This window comes from Pleurodeles waltl, chromosome 4_2, assembly GCF_031143425.1.
Source record: "Pleurodeles waltl isolate 20211129_DDA chromosome 4_2, aPleWal1.hap1.20221129, whole genome shotgun sequence".
Lineage (NCBI taxonomy): Eukaryota > Metazoa > Chordata > Amphibia > Caudata > Salamandridae > Pleurodeles > Pleurodeles waltl.
In genome coordinates this window covers 294238990-294264857 of record NC_090443.1, presented here as the reverse complement: position 1 = coordinate 294264857, position 25868 = coordinate 294238990, and the positions used below count along the sequence as shown (strand labels likewise).

The following is a 25868-nucleotide window of genomic DNA, read 5'->3' as shown; positions in this document are numbered from 1 at the left end:
TCCAGGGGTGCCTCAGCACTGATTGTGCCACCCACATGAGTAGCCCTGCAAACAAGTCTCAAGCCTGCCATTTCAGTGTCTGTGTGTGCAGTTCTGAACTGCCACATCAACCTAGCAAGTACACCTGTTTGCCAGGCCAAAATCTTCCCTTTTACTACATGTAAGTCACCCCTAAGGTAGACCCAAGGCATCCTTGTGGGCAGGGTGCTGTGCATTTAAAAGGCAGGACATGTACTGGTGTGTTTTACATGTCCTGATAGTGAAATACTACTAAATTTGTTTTCCACTATTGCGAGGACTATCTCTCCCCAGTGTCAGTGTAATGGGTACACCGTTAGGTGACTCCTGGGGTGCCTCAGCACTGATTGTGCCACCCACATGAGTAGCCCTGCAAACATGTCTCAAGCCTGCCATTTCAGTGTCTGTGTGTGAAGTTCTAAACTGCCACATCAACCTAGTAAGTACACCTATTTGCCAGGCCAAAACCTTCCCTTTTACTACATGTAAGTCACCCCTAAGGTAGGCCCAAGGCAGGGTGCTGTGCATTTAAAAGGCAGGACATGTACTGGTGTGATTTACATGTCCTGATAGTGAAATACTACTAAATTTGTTTTCCACTATTGCAAGGACTATCTCTCCCATGAGGTAATATGGGGATTGCCTTGAAATATCTTTTAAGTATAATTTCCTATTGGGAGCAGATACAGATGTGGAGTTTGGGGTCTCTGAACTCACAATTTTAAAATACATCTTTGGGTGACATTGGTTTTTAAATTGCAAGTTTGAAAGTTCCACTTTTAGAAAAGGGGCATTTTCTTGCTTCACCATTCTGTGCCTCTGTTTGGCTGTGGAATACACGTCAGGGTCAGGATGTTAGTTGGGCTGTTTGAGAGTTCACTCTAGGCAGTCACACAAAGGGAGCTGAGGTGTGCTCTACATATCCTGATGGGCTTTTCTGAGATAGAGTGGTGGGAGGAGCTGACACTTGCACCTGAAAAGGGCTGTTCCTGTCCTTACACAAACCAGTCTCTAACCCCCTGGAGTGTGTCTGGGCCAGGGCAGGAAAGGTAGGGTCTTGTGCACCACAAAGACACTACTTTGAAGTTTGCCTACTTCAAAAGCAGAAATGGGTATAAGTGCTGGACCTCTGACCCCACAAAGTTAGACTCCTTTTGGACTGAGGACATTCTGCCAAGAATAAGAGCTGGATGCTGCAGAAGGGACTGCCACTTGCCTGTTGCTTTGTTGTGCTGGCCTGCTGCTTCTGTCCTGGGAGTGAAAGGACTAGACTTTGCTTTCTACATCCTGCTTCCAAAGGTTCTTCAAGGGCTTGCACTGAGCTTGACTCCTGTTAAGAAGTCTCAGACATCAAAGACTTCACCTACTGACACCTAGGGTTACTTGCTGAGAGTCCTGATTTGCCAAGTGGTGCCAAAGCCAGTTCCTGGGCCCTCTGTAGTGGGTTCTGGTGTAACCAAGAAAAAATAAACACATCAACTCCAGAGCAACTTCAGAACTGGCGCTGCAGTTCGACTCTGCGCCACTGTCTGCACCACAGCCACGTTCCTCTCTGAGTGCAATGACCGCAACCGAGGCCGCAGGACCGATGCCGCCGCAACGCCTCCAAAGTCCCACCACAGCGTGAGTCCCAAGTGCCATGTCACTGATGTCCATGACACCTGACTCTGCCACAACACTTGTGGTCTGATCGTGACACTGCAAAGTCAATGCCTCGAGTCTTGACCTGCTAGATTAATCGATCCTGCCTTGTTGTAAGGAAGTGACGCCTCGCTACCGACACCACATCATCTTCCCCGGCAACCGTAAGGAACTTACCTCCCCAGTAGCAGTAAGGAACTGACGCTGCACCGGCTCCAGGGACGTCTCACCTCCCTGACTCCGTGCAACGTCTTTGTTTCCTCGTTTTCCAAGGTACTGTACCTGGGGTCCGTGGGACTCCGTGACCGGCCTGCTCTCCCTTGCAAGTGGCGTCAGACTTTTGGGAACGCTTCTGTCAAGATGCCGTGACAGCCCCAGTTGGAGCTATTGTGTTTCTAAGCGCTATATTAAGATTTAGGTGGTCATTTTGACCTCAGCGGTCTTTTACCAAGACCTCCGAGGGACCGCCGTGTGGAAGACCGCCAGTGGTGGCGGTTTGCCGCTCGGCCTATTATTACCGTTGACAGCTCTCCGTCCTTTTATGGACGGAGAGCCGCCAACAGCCATACTGGCGGGAGGCGGGGAAGTGGAGGTTGCTCCACCTCCACCGCCACGCCAACAGAACACCGCCTGGCGAATCACATCCTGTGATTCGCCGTGGCAGTGTTCTGTTGGCGGTGTGGTGTCGGCGGAGCTGCCCCCATGGCTCCCGTCCCCTCCCGGAGGATCGACGGAACAGGTAAGTCGATCGTCCGTTAGGGGAGGGGAGTGGGGGGGTGTGGTGTGTCGTGTGGGTGCATGGGGGTGTGCTTCTGTGTATGTAGAGGTGGGTGTGTGAGTGCGTGTATGCTTGCGGGGTGTTGCGTTTTTTGGGAATGAGTGCGTGTATGTCTGTGGGTATGTCTGTATGGATGTGTGCGTGTTTGTTGTATGTGGGTGTGCGTGTCGGACTGTGTGTGGATGTAGGCATGTATGTCGGTGCATGTCGTGTGTGTGTGAGTTTCTGTGATGTTGGGGGTTGGGGTGGGGAGGGGGGCCCTGCCACCTTTGGGGGGTGGCAGGGGTGGTGGGGGGTGTAGGGGAGGGAGTCGGGGTGGGGGAGACCCTTATCAGTGCTAGGGAAGGAATTCCCTGGCACTGATAGTGCTTACCGCCATGGATTTCATGGCGGTTCCAACCGCAGGAAATCCACGGCAGTAAGCCCGGTCAAAATACCACTGGCGGTATAGCGACGGCCGCCGGGGGCTGGAGACGCAGGTCTCCAGCCCGGTGGGCGGAACGGAGAACCGGCGGATGACCATGGCGGTAACCGCCATGGTCATAATACAAAAGAAAAGACCGCCAGCCTGTTGGCGGTCTTACTGCCGCTTCTCAGCCTTCCGCAAGGGTCATAATGATCACCGTTAATCTATGAAAATGTGTATTTTTACTTGTGTTTTTTGGATTTTTGTCAGTTTGGTCTTGTTTTACTCAGACAAATATTGGCTATTTTTCTAAACTAGTGTGGAGTACTTTTATAGTGTTTTCACTGTGTTGCTGTGTATGTGTGTGTGTACAAGTACTTTACACATTGTCTCTGAGAGAAGCCTGGCTGCTTGTGCCAAGCTCCCAAAGGGGTGAGCAGGGGTTATCTTAACTATGTGGCTCCCTTACCCTGACTAGAGTGAGGGTCCCTACTTGGAAAGGGTGCAGACCACTGCCAACTAGAGACCCCATCTCTAACACTAAACTTATGAAGAAGATATGTGAACAATTAGTGATACATCAGATAAGGACAGCTAGTTACCATACATAGACCAACAGGTTGGTTGAACAATACAATGCCATCTGGCAACTACTCTAAAAGAAACACTCCTGGATTTAGAAACCAGGAAGTGGGAACAAATGTTACAGGTGGCCTTGTTTGCCATATGGTTTAAGGAACAAGCAGCACTGCGTTTTCAACTTTTGAGTTGTTGTTTGGGTGGAGAGCCCGTACCTTACTAGCCATGGTGCAAGAGGTCTGGGAACAGGAGAACGACAAGTCCAAAGCTTTTCTCGAATGTGTCAGTGACCTTAACAATATACTAACTCCGTATAGAAAAGGAGGTGTTCAGTGTACAATGTTTTTAATGTACAGACCCAGAGCTAGGCCTAAGAAGCAACAGGAACTGGAGAAACAGCTAGAAACATATCCAAGTTTTTTTTTTTTTTACAACTCCTGGACGTACTCAGATAATCCAGCATTTTATTGTCATGGAACTAGGGAGACGGGTATGACTCAAACTCTATAGAATCCCTGAAGCCCAGCATAACTCCTTAGAAGAAAAAGTATAAATATGTTACTAGTGGGAGTTATTGAACCATCGGTGAGTGAATGGAACTCTCCTATTGTATTGGTCCCGTATATGCTATCAGGTTTTGAATAGATTTCTGAGAAGTCAACAAAATCTCAAACTTTGATAAGGATCCACTTCCACATATCGGCAAAATGATCGAAAGATTAGGAAAGGCCCAGTATATTAGCACTTTAGATTTGTGTAAACGATACTGGCAGATACCCTTGAATCCAAAAGATAAGGAGAACAGCCTTCTCCACCCCAGGTGGGCTTTATTAATTCACTGTTTTGCCCTCTGGATTACATGTAGTGCCAGCTACGTCCCAAAGGATGAGGAACATGATACTGAGGCCCCATGGGGCCTATGCAGCCGCATATATTGATGATATAATCATCTACAGTCGTACCTTGAAAGAACATATAAGACATTTACAGGCCATCTTACAGGCTTTGCAACATGTGGGGCTTAAAGTTAACCCTGCAAAGAGCCATTTAGCTGCAAAGCAAATAAAGTATTTTGGTTATTTTCTGGGGAAAGGACTGATACACCCCCAAACCGAGAAAGTGTCATCCATACTACAGGCTCCTGTTCCAAAAACAAAGAAAGATCTACAGGCATTTCTCAGACTTGTGGGGTATTACCAAAGGTTTATTCCAAGGTTCTCCCATTGGGCCGCCCTCTGACTGATTTGTAGAAGAACAATCAAGAAACAGACAAGGAATTAAGAAACCCATCCTCTAGTGTGTTGAAAGCTTTTAAAATGTTACAGAACAACCTAATCTCAAGCCTGTTTTAAGTACCCCTGACTATTCAAAGAAGTTCATCTTACAAATCTGATGCTTCAGGGGTCGGGTTGGGAGCAGTAATGTCGCATGAAGGTGAAGCCGGGTTTGAGAAACCCTTAGTTTATATCAGCCAGAAGCTCTTCCCTGGGGAACATAGTTATGCTATAGTTGAAAAAGGAGGACTAGCAGTCAAATGGGAAATTGACATGCTCCAATATTACCTTGACGGGCGGGAGTTTGATTTGGACACTGATTATGCCCCATTAGAATGGATGTCTCAGAACAAGGGAAACAATGCCCGAGTTTTATGGTGTTTTTTAGCCCTTCAACGCTTCTGGTTCAAGACTGATCATAAAAGGGAAAAGAACCAAACAGTGTAGATTTCCTTTCCCTGGTATCCCCATGAGAGATTTCTTCCAAGCAAGAAAGTAAAGGAGGAGAGATGTGAGAACCTGTCACCCATCCCGACCCACTTACCTGATACAGTGGTGACCGGCGCCACAAAGATGGTTAACAAACACTGGCGGCATCTAAAAAACAGAAAGCAAAGGTCACTTTAGGGAATTGGAGGGGCCAACGTGACATATAAAAGAGTTACTAAAATTAAGGAAGGACTACCTCTTTCAGGCCCCGAAGGAAGGAGTCACAACAGAGAAAAGGAAGACCGACACCCATGAAATGTTCTCGGAAACCCGGAAGAACTTCGACGTCGAGACAGGTAGAAATGTCGATGGAGGACACGCTGAGATCGAGGGGAGATCCAAATGATTGCACTGTGACCTGGGAAGGCAAGGACATGACCGGAGGAAGGTTCCACAATGCAGGGATAACAGAAAGAGAAAAGGATTTCACTGAGGAGGAAGAAGATGATGAGAACTGTTTGGAGAAGTGGTGGCAACCACCAGCACACGTGGGGACGCCCGCCACAACTCTGGAGAGTTATGTCCATGGTGGTGAGTAAAGAGGGAGGGGGTAGCTACTGGCACTCACAGGAGGATCAGGAAGCACACCGCAGTGGGATGAAAAGATACCCCTTAAAAGCATTCAGATTGTTGCATGGCCCAAAAGGGTGGAAAGACTTCCAGATGCAATACATGTGCACAGGGTATATGAGGAGAGGGGGCTCCGGCGTCTCTAAAAATTATAGCTAAGAGGAAGGGGGCACCGTGATTAGGAGCTTTGTGCATTACCTCCCAGGCACCCCAAAGACCTAGTGGTTTACTTGCCTATATTCATGGGACACTGGTGATGGTAATGGGAGCACTCAGGAGAAGCAAAACCAGATCAAGTCTAGGGACTGGATTAAGGAAAGCATGATTCGCTGCATACTGAGTTATTCATTATTACAACCTTTATTAAACCACTTACCTGCATACTCTCCAATTTCTTGGGGGGCGCTGGTGGCGACCATCAACCAGGACCTGGAATGAAAGAGAAGAGGAGACCCATTACCCTGTGTCGCTATCCATAAAGAGGGACTAAACGGAGGACCAACCTATACAAAACCCCAGTTTTGAAACCTGGTTACATTCCTATGTAAATTTTTTGTGCTTTAATCACTACTAATAAAAGCAAACCTACACAACCTGGACAAACCTCCCAAGCCTTATTTCTGACTGTCCCTCCAAAGTGGGGTGGAGGTGTATCACATAATTATTGTATGGCACTGTACAAACACAAATGCTTGACTGGGGTGTGAGCCCTGGTCAAGCAGCAACGATAACTCTTCTCAGTATGACATCACTAGCAACCCTAAATTAACCGGTGTTGAACCTTGGGGTAGCTTGGCACAGAGCAGCCAGGCTTAACTCAGAGGCATTGTGTAAAGTATTCCTGCAACACTTCAAACAGCAGCACAGTGAAAATACACCATAGAGTTAGAAAAATAAAGTAATTTTCCATAAATAAAACAAGACCAAGATGATAAAAATCTCATCAGTAGAACTGGAGATATTGAATTTAAATATTTCAGTAAAGAAAGCACCGAAAGGCGTAAAGGGCCAACTCTGGATATCTGCCTCACTGGACCAGGACAAAGTCACAAGTTCAGGCCGATCGCAATGGAGCACAGTCCGGCTACAGGGATCCAGTTAGGCCTGCTGAACAGAGTACCTTACAACCTAGTTTGTGGAGAGTTGTGAGGACCAGTGTCAAAGATGTGTCACGCAGCTGAAGTGATGCATTGATTCCAAAATGCGTAAAGGCTGCAGTGCAAGGTCCTGCTGCATTGCTGAGCATCCCATCGATGAGAGCTTGCGGTGCGAAGTCTGGTGTAGAGAATGCGTGGTGCAGTCTGCGCAATTTTCTTCTCACTCATGCAAGAGGTCAGCAGAGCAGGACAACAGTCCAGCAGAGTGGTATTCCTTTCAGCAGGACTGAAGTCCTTCCTGTTGGGGTATCCACAGGCTCAGAAGTGTACAGCAGAGTTTGAGTCTGAGGTCAAGTATTTATATCCATTGTGCCTATGAATTGTGGGAGAAGCTTCTAGAGGTTTCGCTTTGAAGTCCCCAGGCATCCTGCTTCCCCGCCCTGACTCCAGACTAACTAAAAGTGGTATGCAGTCCTTTGTGTGAACGCAAGACACAGCCTATTCAAGTGTAAGTAGGACTGGGTCCAACTCCGCCCTCCAATCTTGCCTGTGATAGTCCATCCAGGCACACCCAAGCTTTCTATTGTGTGTGGCTGTCTATAATGAATACACAAAGTCCAGCTGTCAGCTACACCCAGTCGTGTGACCCAATACAGGCTACAGGCACTAAATGGCCAAGGCAGGAAAATGCCCACTTTACAGAAATGGTATTTTCAAAATTATAAAATCCAATTTGCCATTAGGTAGGATTTTTCATTACAATTTCAAAGACACCAAACAAGAACCGGTTACCTGCTCCCATTTGGAAATTACAGTGTATTAAATGTAAAAAGATAACTGCAATGATATCCTATGGGAGAGGTAGGCCTTGCAGTACTGAAAAACTAATCTGAGTTTTTAACTACTAGGACGTTAAACCTCAAACACATGTCCCACTTTTTAGGTATATTGCAGCATGCCCTGAAGGCTGTTTAGGACCTACCCTAAGATTGACATATATATATATTAAAAAGGAAGATTTGGGCCCTGCAAAACATGTATTGTGCTAGATAGAAATGGCAGCTTAAAACTGCACACACAGGCTGCAATGGCAGGCCTGAGACATGTTTAAAGGGCTAGTTAAGTGGGTGACGCAATCAGTGCTACAGGTCCACTAGTAGCATTTTATTTACAATCCCTGGGCACATGTAGTGCCACTCTACTAGCAGGGGTGGGGAATTCCTATGGCCCAAACCCCAGGACATATTGTGTGGGGTCAAGAACAACAAGTTTTCATATTTATTTTGTCCTTGGGACAAGTAGGCCCAACACCCTGCAGCACACACCCTTTGGCTGCCAGTTTACAGGAAAGAGAACCATCTGCAGTTGGGGTGGAGCTTGCCCGGCTACAAGATGGCCGCGTTGTAGTGAGGCTCCGACAGCCACCGTAAAATCCGTTCATAATCCTACATGTCACATTCGAATTATACTACCAAGTGCGATGCCAAAGACAGCTACGTGGTGGAGGCACATGCGGATGCCCTTTTTCCCCGAAAAAAAAGGAAGTACGGGAGCCCTGTAGAGCGAATCGACAGAGGAAAGACAATCGAGGACAAAAGCCCGGAGAGACAGAGAAAGGTGGAGCGTCTCTCGGGCTCCGCGGAGGAGGGCGGCCCCAGAGACAAACCTTGGACACCGTGCGATGAGGAGAGGTGAGGTGGGCCGGAGTACGACACGAGAGAGCACCGAGGGTACGAGTGCGCTCGAGAAACACTGCGTGTGGATGAAGGTGGGCACCCCCTCCCCTCAAAAGTTGGGATCTGTCTTTTGGAGAAAATTATAAATGGGGCATTAGGGGCAACGGAGTAGGCTGGATTGGACATCGTGCGGCAGGGACCGGGAGGCCGCTGGTTCCGCGGGGGCCCCGCTGTTGGCGCACTTAACTAGGCGAGACTGGAACATTAAAGAGTATGATTAACAAGCGCAGCACTCTCAACGTACAACCAAGCAAAACTGGACGATTACACCCAGCGTCGATAACCATTAGCGCACAGTGCCGTCCATAGAGGCCAGCGGGGTGCGCTGGCGGCGGGTTCTTCTTGGGGCCGCGAGTAAAAAACACTACGACACCTAAAAAATGGGCAAGACAGACAAAACGCAAGCCCGGCTGCAATTTGAGCGACGAAGAGCGCAGGGCCCAGCGGGTGATGTAACAGCGACGGACTCAGAGAAAAGCCCAGAGGGCACTCCTGGGGAAGAACAGGACTTAAGGCAGCTCCTAGTTTCAATGCAACACAGCCTTAACCAGATAGATGGGAAAATAGACGCCCTCTCTTACCGCATGGACAGAATGTCTGAACGCATAGATAAGCACACGGAGAGATTAGACCATGTGGAGAATAGGGTGTCTGCGACTGAAGACGGGCAAACGGAACTAGTAAGCGGCCAATCGAAACTCAGCAAAGAACTAGGGGTGCTCAAGCTAAAAGTGGAGGATATGGAAGCCCGGTCCAGAAGGAATAATATACGCATAGTGGGCCTTGCAGAATCCACCGCGATCACCAACATGGAAAGCCACATTGAACAATTACTGGTGCAACTACTGGGTCGAACTACCTTTTCGGACCTATTTGTAGTAGAGAGAGCGCACAGATCCTTGGCAGCTCGCCCACCCCCGGGGGCCCCTCCGCGCCCAATCATCGGCAGGCTATTAAACTTTAGGGATCGTGACGCCGCCTTGCGCCGCGCAAGAGAACTTAAACAATTACAATATCAGGGGACGACGTTGTCGATATACCCGGACTTCACAGCACAGATACAAGAGGCGAGGAGAAAATTCATTGAGGGTAAAAAACAATTACGGTCCATGCACCTGGAGTACAGAATGCTTTACCCAGCAAAATTGAGAGTTGACGTAGGAGGGAATCCGATCTTTTTTACAGACCCCAAAAAACTGGAACAATTTATGAAGCCCAGGAAAGCGAACAATGGTGCTGAAGCAGCCGCAGACGAGGACATGTAGGTAGCAACAGGAATCGGCGCTTCCAACGCCACTATCATCCTCGACACACTACCAACCTGCAGAAGATGGAACGCTTGAAACACAACGGAACAAAGAGAACACATGCACTGCACGTTATTAAACAAAACTGAGCGCAATATGAGAGCAAAAGTGACATGATTACTCATCAAATAGGTGGCTAGCACGCTAACACACAGAGACAAAGCGGGGCAACATCTGCCCTGATGTGTGCTCCACTTATACCTCAGGAAAGGAGAGGTGTTGTTTTGGGAGGGAGGTGGGGGAAGATGAAGCTGGGTAAAGGATGGGTGGGATGGGCAAGATGGGATATAGCCTATCGTGGGAGGGGGGAGGGAGGGCAGAGGGAGGTTCGGGGAAAGTTATTTGAGTACATACTCTTACACAAGATAAGGAACTGCAAATTTACAACACAAATAGAATTAATACAACACTGCACAATAATAGAGAAGACAAACCTCCGCACACACACACCCTAACATAGATAAAGATCATAAGCAGCTTCGATTGATAACTTGGAACGTTTGGGGCCTCAATGACGCGTGAAAGACTCGCAAAGTAATTGCGTACCTACGTAATCACAGGGTAGATATAGCTATCCTGCAGGAGACACACTTAGCCCCCAACAACCCCATGCTCACATCTCGGAGATTGCAGGGACAATTCGTTGCGGCAGGATACACATCACATTCCAGGGGTGTGCTGATTTGGGCTTCAAAAGAAACTGATATCGGTCTCTCCTTGGTGACAGCGGACCCGGGAGGACGATATGTGGTGGCACGTTGCACGGTGCGAGCATTCACATTCTTACTGATAGGTATATATGGCCCCAATTATGATGACTCACTATTTTATCGAGAATTGGCACTTAGGGCGGGCTCCTGGGGAGGGCAGCCACAGCTCTGGTGCGGTGACTTCAACTTCTGCACTTGTCAAGAGTAAATTTCCAGCCTTTCTTAGGATGGGAAAAGATTAGAGAAGAGCTGGTGAAAATCCTTAAATCATGCATTTTAGTAGGTTTACACAGACTCAAAGGAATTCCAGCCCTGGAATTATTGCTTACTGCTTCCTCCAGTCCCAGTATGTTGATGTGCAGAAAGGTGGCAAAATAAGAATATTGATAGTATTCAAGCCCTACTATAGTATTAGCCCTAGGATAATCGGAAAGGCTATTATCAGAGCTTTGACATACTGAGATTGCTGCTGTAATTTGTTGCCGCATTACATGGCACCAAAGGGACAAGTAGATTTTTTTAACTGGACAAGTAGATTTAAGAAGCAATCTTTCCATTGGACAAGTAGATATTTTATTAAATTCCACACCCCTGTACTAGGGCCTTATAAGTAAAGTAAATATGCCAATTGGGGATGAGTCAATGTTAGCACTGGTTAGATGTAACATGTAACATGTGCAGAGTCCTAAGCCCAGCAAAAACAAGATTAGTAAAAGTAGAGGAGGAAGGCAAAATGTTTTAGGAAAGACCATCCTAAAGCTGAGCTGTCTAACCCACTGGAAGATGAGTTATTAAATGAAACTCAGGAGACTAAAAAATTGCATCCAAATTCTGCTCCATTTTCTTCTTCCTCAGATGCTGTCTCAGTATCTGATACTGCGACAGAGCTGTCCTCCATAACTCGGGTTAAGGCCTGGGTAGCAGTCACCTACCAAGATGCCATCTCTGCTGTCTGTCTGAAACCTTCCTTCTAAAACCCTGTCCTACGAAGAAGGGCTGAAGTATGATTCCAAATTAGTTGATGGGTGTGTGCAAATGAGATGTGTGGGACAAAGTGTAAAAGCACTTATTGATGGATGAGCGTGTGCGTCTGTGAGATGTGTGCAATAGTAAACAAGCATCTGCAATGCAACAGGTCTCGCATTTGCTCGAGTTAGAGGTATTAGCGTTTTAGACTCCTAACCAGACTTTTATTGCTACACAAATTGAAAAACCAAAAACCGAGCACGATCGCGCTATGTAAAACACTGCGCGATCTCGCTGTGTGGAAAATAAAAAGATAAAGTAGTCCGGAAACCATGCTGAAAACATGGACCCTTGAATGTTTTCTGTAGTAGGCGGGTGCGCTCTAGGAAGGCTATATACCGGAAAAGGCATGACGTATGCATGCCTTTCACTAATGAAATCAAGCGCATTTTAAAAGGCAAGCCCCAGATCCAATGAAAGTGACAGGCATGACATGGGCGTGGTTAAAAGCCCAAAGAAAGATTACAACAGGGATGGAGTGCTTGTGTGCTTGACCCTAAAAAACACTTAGCTAATTGATGCAGCTCCAGCTCCTTCAAAGACACTAAAAAAGGACAAAAGTATTATTTCACCTTGCCACATACCCAATACCACAGCATTCTTGAAATTACAAGGGGTAAGCCCACTCCAGTCGCTGTTCATTTATTATGGAACTAACAATTTTAGGTGGGAGGCAACTAAACAAATATATCTGAGTTAGACAGGGCCAAAAAAGTAGGCCTGGGCACGACAGTAGGTGTCCCCCCACCTTAGCAAATCTGATACCTAAACAACTATTTGCAAAGCTAAAAGGTTGGCCGAGTTCGCCAGATCTATTTGTCAAAGCTTTTTTGTCATGGTTTATACAAAACAGTATTGTTAGCACAGCTGCTCTGCGGTTGGCAGTATACAAATAATTTCCTGAAGGCAAAACTCCATAGTAGCCCCTTCAACTTTGTGCACAGCTGTGCTCCCTGTAGAAATTCAGTGCTAGCACTCACAGTGAAGTTAGCAAACGGCAGACTCATTGCATCACGCTGCACTAGGTGGATGAATGGCACAACAGACCTATGAATGGTGAGGAGTGTCTATAAACACTGTAATATATATATATTTTTTAATGTGTGTTTTCTGCTGGGCGGTGCAATCGAAACCCCGGGGGAAAACACACTTTTCGTCCAGGCCAGTAATGTGAGGAGAGGATTTCATGTTTTATCAGACTCTAGCATAGATAGCTATCCTATAGTGCTCTGCGAATCCGCGGGCGAGGAAATGCGCTTCATTCTATCCAGCTATACTTACATTGATGTACGATGAATACAGCACCCAAACGCATTTAATTACACCCACCACACAGCAATGCATAACACATCAACTAGGCTCGACTCAAGTTCTCGATCAAAGCACTCAACACAAAAATGACTAATTGACAGATGCTGGGAAGAACACTATCAGATCACCAGCCCGTTTTGGGGATGCTGTCGGTATTGATCAGACATGCTTCACAAAGACTTTGGAGGTTCCCCCTCAGGTGTACTGATAGATCCTCCCTTTCATGAGAAGATTAGACAATAAATCAATCAATACTTGTTAACATTGGTTCGGTCAAACGCCAAGAAACGTTATGGGAAGCTTTAGGGAAACAGCAAAGCATGCAGACTTATTAAAGACAATTCGGACAAAACTGACCCAACTACAGCAGCAAATATGGAGCTTCAGGCCAAACTGGTAGTAGGCCCAGGAACATAACATAATTAATTACTATCAGAAACATCCATGATTACTCAGATGAAGCAGACTGGGAAATACAGTATATGAGTAAATATACTCCAGCCCACAGGTACAGGGAGGGTGAGCACACAGGCAAATCACAAACGGGAAATGTACTAACTTCTACAAGCAACTGTACAAAACTAGCAATACAGCATCTCACAAACATATAGATACATATTTAGATAACTAGGCCTTAGTCTAGCTGATAGATGCACATCTGGAGTACTTGTCACTGCCCATCACCATAACAGATATAATAAGCACCATAACATCCACGAAAGGAAGCATATTCCTCAGACATATTGTGCTAACAATACAGTTCTACAAATAATATGCTGCTTTTATTGCCCACACCTACTAAGAGGAATATGAGAGAAATTGCCTACCACCAGTTATGCATGAGGCTCCAATTATCAGTTTACTAAAGCCAAGCAAAGACCTAACTATGCGTGGTTCATATTGCCCACTGTAATTAATCCATGCAAAATTACTACTGGACAGACTACTCTCACTCGTGTCACCTATAAAACTCTCAAGGAAAACGGGCTTCTTCCTTGAGAGATCAACAGAATATAATTCGCAAACAATCTTCTTTATGCTACATCATACTAAACCAGAACTGCCGGCAGGCACAGAGGGTGTTATCTCAACCTATAGACATTACACGAAGCACTAGGCAGGGGTGTCCTCTAATCCCCTACTTTTTGACACAAGCATGGAGGCGACAACTTGCCTGCTGCAACAACATCACTCTCAAAGAGACCTCAGTTGTACAATATTTATCTCTCAATACACAAATTACATAGGGCCATATGTACAAAGATCCAGTTTTGCGACTCGCAAAACCGGATGTACAACAGTGTACTTTACACTGTTTGAGATTCCCAATGGGTCATGAAATAACCTACCTCATGAATATTCATATGAAGTATAGGAGGTAGGTCGCAATTTGCAAACCCATTGGGAATGGCCACCCTCACAGGGATGGTGGCCTGCAGGAGACAGCAGACCACCACGTCTGTGACTGCTTTTCAATAAAGCAGTTTTTTTTTTTTTTAAATGCAGCCCGTTTTCCTTAAAGGAAAACAAAGATGCATTTCAAAATCAAAAATGAAAAGATTTCTTTTAATTTTTTCAGAGCAGGCAGTGGTCTGAAAAAATATGTTCGCTGCCATTCATAAAGGGGAAGAGGTCCCATGGGGACCCCTTCCTGTTTGTGAGTGGATTAGCACCAGTTTGAAACTGGTGCTAACTGCGGTTGTTTTGTGACCGCATTCACGGTCACAAAACACACTGCAACTCGCAATTGGGAAGGGAACGCCCCATCCTAATTGCGACTCGCATACCTATTTTGCGATTCGTTAAATAGATTACCGAATCCAAAATAGGCTCTGTACATACCAAAATGTTTTTTTTCTCTCGCAAATGGTCCGATTCTGTGAATCGGGAAGTTTGCGACAGGAAAAATGGTACGTACATGTGCCCCTTAGTGCTCTTCGTAAAAATTCCAGCTGAAAATCTACCCCCAATAATAAGGGAGATCCTGAAATTTGGACAATATTCTACCTTCACAATAAACTCAGGAAAATCTCCACTATACCTACTGACAGGAAATACCAACCATATAGAAGTGGAATACCCTCTTAAATCGAGTGATGTCTCTGCCAAATACCTGGGGATTCAAATCCACCCTGACAAAAAAGTGGTTCTCCAAGAGAACTACGGCACATACATCACCAAAATTTAATTATGCATGTGTTAATCAAACAATTAAATGGTTTTACAAAGAAAGTCTGTATTTATACGTGTATCGATTTCTATGGTCTGGACTGTATGAAAACAGGGAGGAATAAGATGAGAACAGGGAAGAGAACAGCAGCGGCTCCCACCCTTGCCCCACCCCCACCAGCAGCAGCCATTGCAAACCTTTAACAGCAAAACAATAATAAACTATGTTCATTATCACTTTTTTGTTTAAGGGGCAGGCCGTGGGGGGTGATGGGGACGAGGAGAGTGCACTGTGCACTCCTGTCAGTTTCCATGTGTGCTTCGCTGGCCATCCCGGGCTGGTAAAACACACATGCGCACTGTGCTCTCTCCAGCCCAGACACAGGCTCCAAGTCTACCTGGGAGTGCCCTAGCTGGGTGCTCCGGCCAATCCTAACGCTGTTTTCATGCAGCGTTAGGGTTGGCGGCAGGGCAGGCTTGGGAGCCTGTGCCTCCTGTGACCAGGAAGGAGTGGCAGCAGCGCAGCAGCGAGGCAGGTAAGTTTTTATTTTGACTATTTTAAAAAAAATGTGGTTATCAATCCCTCACCCACAACCCTTCCCTCTTGCCACCGACCCTTTTAACTCCCACAAGCCGTGACTGGAAGAGAAGTCTAAAGAGAATGGTGGGTGGGTCATGGGCTGGGAGGATGCAGGAGGGGACCAAGAGAAGAAGACATGAGTAGAGGGTGATGGCATACAGAAAATGCAGCAGAGGAGGAGGGGGGAGAAGACACTTGTAGATAGTAGGGGAATCATGTCAGCAGGAGAGGGGGTGGGAGAGGAGCAGGAGGAGGGTCATGTCAGGGCAGGAAATGGGGAGCTAACCGTCAGGTTAAGGGAACCAAGTGGGAAGGGTTGTAGATGCGAAGAGGCAGGAGGGAGTTAGGGAGAAGGGGAGTGGTAAGAGTTAAGGGGGCACAAAGGGGGGGATAGATTGGGGTGGGGGAAATTAAAGCCCAGATTAAGGGGATAGGTGGGAAAACAACACCACCAATATGGATAGGTATGCTGATGTTTTTCAAGGTATTTTGAGTTTATTCCGAACCATGCTTACGTATTTGATAGATGTTCCAGTAATGGACATTTTAGACACTGATCTGTTAGCTGGCCACTGCAGCAGAGTATACACACGTAACACAGCCCAACCTTTCCTCATGTAAAATGTGTTATATCTTTAAGAGATACGAAAAAGAGTGGTTAGATTACAAAAAAGAATGTCCAGGACAGATATTTGCAGTGTCATTCTCTACCTTTGCAAGAGGAGTACTGTCATGGGCAGCATCAGGAGTACTACTCCAGGTCAAAAATACCAGAGGGGACCGTGCAGAGAGATATTAGGAACATAGGGCCAGATGTAGCAAAAAAACATTTTGCGACTTGCAAATTGCGAGTCATAGCGACTCGCAATTTGCAACCCGCAAAATGTTATGCAGAAAGGTGTCTCAGACACCTTCTGTGACTCGCTATGGGGTCGCAAAGACCCACCTCATGAATATTAATGAGGTGGGTCGCAGTTTGCGACCCCATAGCGAGTCCATGCACTCACAGGGATGGTGGCCTGCTGGAGACAGCAGACCACCATGTCTGTGACTGCTTTTTTAATAAAGCAGTTTTTTTTTTCTTTTTGCAGCCCGTTTTCCTTAAAGGAAAACGAGCTGCAAAAAGAAAAACTTCCGAAACCATTTGGTTTCGGTTTTTTCAGAGTAGGCAGTGGTCCATAGGACCACTGCCTACTCTGAAAAAATATTTTTTGGGGCATTCACAAAGGGGAAGGGGTCCCATGGGGATCCCTTCCCTTTTGCGAATGAGTTACCATCCACTTCAAGTGGATGGTAACTGCGAGTTGGTTTGCGACCGCATTCGCGGTCACAAAGCAACTCAGCATGGCGATGCGGTCGCAAATAGGAAGGGAACACCCCTTCCTATTTGCGAGTCGCAGCCTCAAATTGCGGGTCGATACCGACTCGCAATTTGCGGTTGTGCATTGCGTTTGGCCTTTTGCGCGTTGCAAACTGCGTTTTTCGCACTTTGCGACGCGCAAAAGGCTTCCTACATCTGGCCCATAGTCCGTAAAGATATGTCTAGTGAAAATGTATGCTCTTAACCTAGATTATGCCGTTTTATTTTATGAAATTTAACAGAAACATCTTCTGACAGAAATTCATATGGTCAACCTTTGGATGAGCCAAGATACAGAAAAAAGTGTAAATTTAAATTTTTCTGCAATGCAATATGTACACAGTACGTTAGGTAACACATTGGTACAAACAGAAGAGTAATGCAAATTCAGTTATGCAACATATTTAAGCAGGGACTTATGGGACCACTGACCGCTCCAAATAGACTATGAGGGTACCGAAAATAAGGTAGAATTTGTACATGAAACTACATGATACCTTTTAAACAGAGGTACTGCAGGGCCAGGTCTTTGCAGATACGGTCAGAGAAGGCAATACTTCAGAAATAATTGGGGAACAATTGTTGTATAGCTAATTAGCCATATTTTTGACACTTTATTTTAGCAAACTAGGCCTGCCATTGTGCACTTAGCCCAGTTGCATTTTATTCAGCATTGCTTTGTTTTTCTAGCATTAGCCACATTTGTGGTGTTGTTTTATTTTCTCTATCCACTTGTTCTTTCGCCTAGGAAAGCATCATATTCTTAGTACTACATTCATTTCACTTTGTGCTTTCCTCAAGGCTGCAGTCAGATAGGATTGCTGGCAAAAGTTGTACGCTGTGTCTCCAACGTTCACAGAAATATACACATCCTTACATGGGGACGTTTTCCCTAGAACATACATTATTTTAATATAAAACACTTCTCTGTCCCATGCACGTTAGAGGGAGATTCCAGCCAGATGACCATGACTGCATGCTGATTGCTGATCGTCTTCGCTACAGCTGCTTGCTTAGACTACTGAATCCCTGGCCCATATGGGGACGGTGTCTTGTTAGACAACAGGCTTCCTTGCTCAGGTATGGGGGATGATGTCTTCCCAGGGGGAAAACCTGAAGGGTGGATTAGGGCTTTTCACGCTGTACTCTAACCTAGCTTAGGTAGGAAAGATATATATCACTCCTAGTGACAATATAGTGGGACTGCTATTGTGTTTCACACTCTTTGTCACAATTTTGCTTCTATTGTGTTTTATCATCCTAGTTATTGCAAAACATGCCATTTTATCTAAGAGGCAGTTAATTCAATAAACCCTCATTGAACTATATTCTGCCTCTGTTTGTCTTTGCCTGTGTGAGACTAATGCAACTGAGAGAAAGGGGTGAGATCTGACCGTCCACGATTCCCCTGAGGAGTCTTTCTTGTCATGCTCCCGGTTGCCACAATCATCCCTGCTTTTGTGCAGAGATGAGGTGCTGCTAGTTAGCTGGAAAACCCGGATTAGGCCGGCAAGCATCGCATGGTGCAGGTTTGTACCCTACAATTCAGGTGATTCTGCCACCCAAATCCAGTAGCCTCATTAGGATAATAGGAACATACGCGACACAGTGGAGACTAGCAGGGGTGGACTGGGGACCCAGAGCAGCCCAGCCACTTTTGTCCGACCAACCCCAGGTTCGGTGAGGGGGGGGCAGATTAGGTGGGGAGGCATGTGCAAGTGTGAAGCACTACTGCTTTTGTTGCTTGTGGCTGATATTGCATCACTGCTGAAAAACCGGTCCCCTCTGCAGCCAAACCGGCTGCCATCCTTTCAGCCTTCCGGGGAAACTCCTGAAGCCCACTACGGCCAGTCAGGCCCTGGAGACTAAAGTAAATAAATGGGTAGCTTTCAAAGTATTTTAAAGAAAAACATGTATGCCCAAGATTTATGGAACAAGGCTTCAGTTAGAAAAGAATGTTCACAGAGCAGGAGCAGAAATGAAAACGACTAGAAGCAAAAGCACCTAGGAGTGATGGGCAGCTACCAAGTACAGTAGAAATAAGGAGGTAATTGGGCGACTTCTTGGAATCACTGGATAGTTTCACTAGCACAGAATATAGACAAAGGAGCATATTCACAATCTACATTTGTAGTTTTTATTGTACTACTATATTTACTATAAAATGCTATTTATAAATCTATGTGCAGAGGTCCCCGCCTCTGCCACTCCTATCTCTTTTTTGCAGAGGTCTCTGCCACATGTATGGTGTATGGATCTACGCACACTTATGCATATATTTTAGTAGTATATGTGGGAGAAACCAGGAAAAAGACCAGGGTGAATGGCTGAAAAAATGGGGAATACTTAAACTTAAATGGGTGGTGTTTGGGAAGGAGTAAGATGCAAGAAAATGCCTCTTTCTGCATGATCACCTCCAAAGTTTTGGACTGAGGCTGCTGTTTTTTCGACTCTGAGAGTGCACTGAGGCCTGCGAACCAGACCTCATTGCCAGTGTTCTAAATCATTACAAAATGTATGTTGAATTAGCTAAAGTACCAAGGGTACCCAGGGCATGTAATTTAGAGTGTCTGCTCAGGGCTGCAGCATTGATTGTGCTACCCTGCTTGTGACAAAGTACAAAATGTCTCCCAGCCTGCTGTTGTAACCTGGAACAGCAGTTTTGAAATTGTTAGTTCGACTTTACCATTTACACCAATGTTAAACCCCCACTTCCCTTTACAATATATGTAAGTCTCCCTTAAGGAAGGCCAATCGAGCCCTAAGACAGGAAGGTGCTTTATATTATTAAGTAGGATAAATAATTTAATATGACCTAACAGCAAACCCCCCAAATTGGTGTGTTTGCTGTGGAAAAGTTTGTGGTCGCATTGGCTGGTAAGCCCCCTAACTTCTTAATTGGAATACTAAAATGAGTATTTCAAGGTATCAAATTAATTGTGGCATTAAACCGGACTTGACGCTCAAGTCGAATTTAAGGTCACTTTTGCAGAAAGGCAACTTTTAGAAAGTTGACATCTGTTGCCCACTTTATCTGCTCCCCTTCATAGTTGCTGGCCACCAGACCTACTTCTGCTCTCCTGATCAGTAATGTGAACGACTCCCAGGCTGAAGAACAATAGAGGCATTACCTGTTGCTTCCCCTGGCAGGAAGTCAAGCAGGGTGCTTCCCAAAACCCAGGTTTCAAGGGCAAAGCTGCTTTTAGAGAGCCAACGGCTATCACACTCATTGACGACTGTCCTTTTATTCAGGTAGACAGGCTGGAGATGAGGGCAGAAACAGAGGAAGGAAACCAGTGGCCAAACCAGTTTTCCCGTGGGTGTGTAGCCCACAGGTATCCACATCACTAGGATGGGTTACCAAGCTTCTAACATCCAAGGAGGGGTTCAAATGTCTTGAAAGTGAGCAGAATAGTGCACTCTGAGATTTTTTTTGTCCTCATTCACCTCAGACTTAAGCCATCTCTGAACCTGATCCTTTCACAACCTCTCGTACGAAGGTGACGGATGCCAGGGAGGTAGAGTCTCTCTCGCTTAGCCCTCTTAGGTAAGCTGAATAACCATCAGGCTGGAAAGTAGGAGTGATGTGTGATCATTGGACAGCTTGGAAAATCTGATTACAGCTAATATCACTAATTCACCCTCCACTCCACCAATGGTAACCACAGTATTTTTTCCTTTTTTTGAGGTTCTCACTGCCATTGAGCAGCTCATTCCCAGGAAGGCAGAACAATGCATTTCCTTGAGGAGAGGGTTGTTACACCCTCTCCCACTGGAAATAGGTGTTACAGGCATGGGAGGGGTATACTCCCAGAGCCTCTGGAAATGCATTGAAGGGCACACACAGTGCCCTCCTTGCATAATCGAGTCTACACCAGTTCAAGGAACCCCAGTCCGAGCTCTGGTGCAAAACTGGACAAAGGAAAGGGGAGTGACCACTCCCCTGTCCATCACCACCCGAGGGGTGGTGCCCAGAGCTCCTAAAGAGTGTCCCTGGAGTTAGCCATCTTGTATTCCAAGGTGTGGGAACCCTCTAGGAGCATCTAAGTGGCCAGTGCCAGCAGGTGACGTAAGAGACCCCTCCTGATAGGTGCATGCCTGGGAAGGTAGCCAATCCCCCTGTCAAGGCTATTTAGGGTCTCTCTTCTGGGTGTTTCCTCAGATTCGGTTTGCAAGACTCCACCAGGACTCCTCTGCATCCTCTGCTTCAGCTTCTGACTGTCAGATCAACTACAAACTGCTCCAGGAACTGCTGTAACTTCAACAAAGTATCCAGAAAGGCTACAGTGACCTGCAACTTCAGCTCGAACCAGCACCTGCAAATGTTTCCAAGGTGTGCACGCTCTGAGGACTGTCTGCACCAGAAGAAGGAATCTCGGTGGAGTGAAGGAGTCACTTCCCTGCTTCAGCAGGCACCTCTCTGCAACGACGACCAGTACTCTGGGACTCCTCTCCTGTCGACGAGCGTGATCCCTGGAACAGAGGTGGTGGACCGAAGTGACCCTAACTGTCCAAAAGTCCAGCTGTCAAAATTTGAGCTTACCTCCGTATGCCAGACAGTATCCCTGTGCATCGCGTCCTCTGCAGCTCCTTGGGCTTCTGTGCACTTCTTCCAAAAGTTCTTCGTGCACAGCAAGCCCAGGTCCCCAGCACTCTATCCTGTGACGCTCAGCTCCCTCAGTTGTTCTCCGGCGGCGTGGGATCCTCCTGTGTAGTGCTGCAACGACCATACTTTGCAACTCCTTTGTCTCCATGTCCTGGAACTCTGGTGGGTGCTGCCTGGTCTTCTGAGAGCTCTCTGAAGTGCTGAGAGCCCCCTCTGTCTCCTCAGAGTACTTGCATGAACAAAGGCTTGTTGGCGGAATCCAGCGACGCAAACAGCCTGCATCCAACAACTCGACATGGGACATCTCTTGCACCAAGCAGGACCCCGTAGCTATCTTCTTTGGTGCATTTCTGTACTTTTCTTCCAACCAGAGAATCCACTTTTGCACCTTCTTCCGGGTGGGCAGGGGCTCCTGTTCTTACTGGACTCTTCATCGACTTCTGGTCTTGGTCTCCTCTCTCCACAGGTCTTCAGGTCCAGGAATCCATTGTTGGTTGCTTGTAGTCTTGCTTGGTTCTTGCATAATTCTTCATCACTACTTGAGTGTGTTCTGAAGAAATTTGCTGTACTTTACTCCTGCTCTCCTGGGCTCTGGGGTGGGGTACTTTACTTACCTTTGGTGGTTTCTTACACTCCCAGCGCCCCTCTACACACTACACCTGCCTTCGCATTCCACTATTTTAGTATATGGTTTGTGTTGCCCCTAGGCCCATTGCAATCTAATGGGTTTTTCACTGTTTGCACTATTCTATGACTGTTTACTTACCTGATTTTGTTTACTAGTGTATATATTGTTTATAATACTTACTTCCAGAAGATGTATTGCCTCTAAGATATTTTTGGCCTTGTGTCACTAAATTAAAGTACCTTTATTTTTGGTAACACTGGGTATTGTCTTTTATTGTTCATAAGTACTGTGTGACTATAGTGGTATTGCAGGAGCTTTGCATGTCTCCTAGTTCAGCCTTGGCTGCTCTGCTACAGCTACCCCTAGTCAGCCTAAGCTGCTAGAAACTGCCTAGATTTCACTAATAAGGGATAACTGGACCTGGTATAAGGTGTAAGTACCTTAGGTACCCACTACAAACCAGGCCAGCCTCCTACACTAAGCATTTCTGCAGTACAAAAAAACCCTCTTTTGTTTGATTAAGTTGACTAAAGTGTGCTGCATCCATCACACAAATCTAGCCCACATACCCATGAGGTCTACCCCCTCATAACCTAGGACTTCTTTTAGTTTCCTAACAACATTGCCATCAGGGCAGGAGTGTTTCTCAGTTTGTTTAAACACTCAATTTTAATAAATATATTACTAAAACCATGATGTGTAACATATTGTCATGTACACACAGTAACTTTCCAAGAAATGTCCAAAAACCTCACCACTAACTTGTAGCTTTACTTATAAAACTATAAAGGGCCTCATTTCAACACTGGCGGGCAGCGGAGGCCGCCCGCCAATATTGAACTGCTAGTCGGCCACCTATGCGTCCTGGAACCCGCCAGCCATATTTGGACATCCCCGCTGGGCCGTAATATTGCAGCCGGCTCCTAATGGAGCCAGCGGCAATGTGGCGGTGCGGCGGGTGCAGCAGCACCCATTGCGCAATCCACTGCCCATAATTCGGACAGTGGATTGCACGATGGGGCTGTGCCTGGGGGCCCCTGCACTGCCCAAGTGCATGGGCAGTGCTGGGGCCCCCAGGGGCACCCCGAGTCCCCTTACTGCAAGCCTTTCCATGGCGGTGTTCACCGCCATGGACAGGGTGGCGGTAAGGGGAGTCGAAATCCCCATGGCAGCGCTGCCCTGGTGGATTACGACCGCCGGGACCGCCATGGCCGTATACCACCAGTCCCGGCAGTATGACTGTGACGCTTTTGCCACAATCAAAACATGGTGAATAGTACCGCCAGCTTGTTGGCGGTACTACCGTCATATTTCCCCTGGCGGTCACCGACCACCAGGGTTGAAATGAGGGCAATAGTGTATTAACAATCTGTGAAAATTGGTTTCAGAAAACAAAACCTTTGCATATCAACATGTAAAGTATTCTGATTTAGTTTCATCCTATAAAAAAAAATTATCACACAGAAATATAAAAAGGGCTTTCACAACTACTGAAATATATTTTGAAATGTTTGCACGGTTGACTTAGTCATTTACATGTGTCTTAGGAAAAAACTGACGCCCTATATCCTTTTATTTTACATTCTAAGCAGCAGGTCACACAGTTCACCTTACCAAGTCCTGGAACTCTGCAGTCAGAAGGACAATTAATTGTAAGAAAAACTGACTTTTGACCTCTGTCTGTGAACACAGAGCAAATGTGACATGAGAACAAGATTTAAAGGCATCTTTTATTGCTGCTCCACTTTCAACTGAACAGAACACCTGTTCAGTGTCAACTCGCCAGAAGGGACCACTAAGTATTAAAATAGCTCAACCTGATCAAATAAGACTCGCCAATGCATGTGGTCGAGTGGATTTTTCGAGCCTTGCCCACCCCTGCATTAAATTGCTAAACTCTCTCCGAACTTTTTTAAAAATTTACCACTGAGATCTATTCATTGTCCTGCACGATCTGAATACCTGGTATCTCGTTTCACTTTTTATCTGCCAGTGCTCCCTCTGCTGATGTAGACCATTATCTCAGTTTTCCAAGCATTGACATGGTATCCGGAGATGTTACCAAGCTTTTCTGCTATGTCCAGTACTGCAGGAAGAGCTGTCGACAAATCAGAAGCATATTCCACAAGATCATCCACATACAAGGTGAATTTTTTTTCCCACCCATTTCCGCAGAAGGGGGATATTCCTGAATTTCGCCAGATCTTTCTAGCCAAGGGTTTGATATAAATATTAAACAACAGGGGAGACAGGATGCAGCCTTGCCTAGTGCATCTGGTTAATCTAAAAGCCGTTATTAGATTTCCATTCACCAGTACCCTAGAGGAAGGAACATGATAAATCAGACCAGTAGCCTTGCAGAATTTCTCACCCAAGCTATAACACTTAAGGATCGTGTTCAAATAACCCCAGTCTACTCTATCGAAGGCTTTAGTTGCGTCCAAGTTCATAACAGCCAATGGGGCAACATAATTGGTAGCCAAGTCTATCGCCCGATCAAATTGAATGTCAATTAATCTAAGAATCTACTTCTAATGAACCCTTTCTGGTCTGGAAGTATTAAACCATTCAACACTCCACTTAACCTGGCCGCCAGTATTTTAACAATTAACTTATAGTCACTGTTCAGGACTCAAATTGACCTATATGACTCACATTGCGTCAGACTCTTTCTTGGCTTCAAAATCAACGAGATAGTTGCCTCATTCCAAGAAGCTGGTAACAGCTGCCCTCCCTCAAAGATCTATATAAACAGATCTGAAATGACAGGTACTATAGATTACCCTAGGGCTCTATAGATTTCCACAGGGATACCGTCCGGTCCTGCAGCTTTCCGTTTTTCACTCTCTTTCAAGACTGCTCTTATCACTCCCTCAGAAATAGGTTTATTCGGGAGGGCCTGCTCATCCAACATGAGAGTAGGTAGAGTATCCATTTCCAACCAGCATCCTACGTCTTCCTCACCCACCTCCATCTCACCAGTACATAATTGAGTGAAAAACCTACAGTATGAAAGGCTTTCTCTATATTCACACTGTCAATGAACCTTTCCCCAGGCTCAGATACAATTTCCTTAATGCTGTGCCGCACTTGCTCCCTCTTAATCTTCCAGGCTAATAATTTTCCTGCACTTTCCCTGTACTCTAAATGCACTAATCTACTGGCTTACCATCTCTTGGTAATCCTAGCTTGTAATACCTCCTCAAGCTGCTGCCTCAGCTGACTTACTCTACTCTTCCAACCAGACTTGTCTTTTTCCTCTGTACTCATCCTTAGTTGACCCTCAGATTTAAGGATTCTGCTTCTAGAAGGCTCATCTAATTCCTATTCTGTTTGTTCCTATAGGAAGAAAGGCTTACAATTTTCCCTCTGGTCACAGCCTTAAAAGGGTCCCACACCATGGTCATATGGGTGGACCCCAAGTTAGCCTTAAAAAACTCCTCAGTTTCTATGTGTAGTTGGGATATAACCTCGCTATCTAATAGCAGTGTACGATCAAGGGTCCACCTCCACATTCCTGTTTCCTGAAAGAGACCCATTTTCAATACTACAGCTGTGTGGTCCAACAAGTGAGCTGCTAAAT

The 25868-nt window shown here is 46.1% G+C and overlaps 1 long non-coding RNA gene across 1 annotated transcript in view; it reads right to left on the bottom strand.

The window, feature by feature from the left end:
- The window catches only part of LOC138294128 (uncharacterized), a 137543-nt gene that overhangs the window by 40090 nt on the left and 71585 nt on the right, over window positions 1-25868 (bottom strand). Inside the window, exons 2-3 of the long non-coding RNA XR_011203209.1 lie at window positions 6132-6184; window positions 5241-5293 (exon numbers count right to left, since the gene is read on the bottom strand). This is a non-coding gene — a long non-coding RNA (uncharacterized lncRNA). The remainder of the gene's footprint in view (window positions 1-5240; window positions 5294-6131; window positions 6185-25868) is intronic.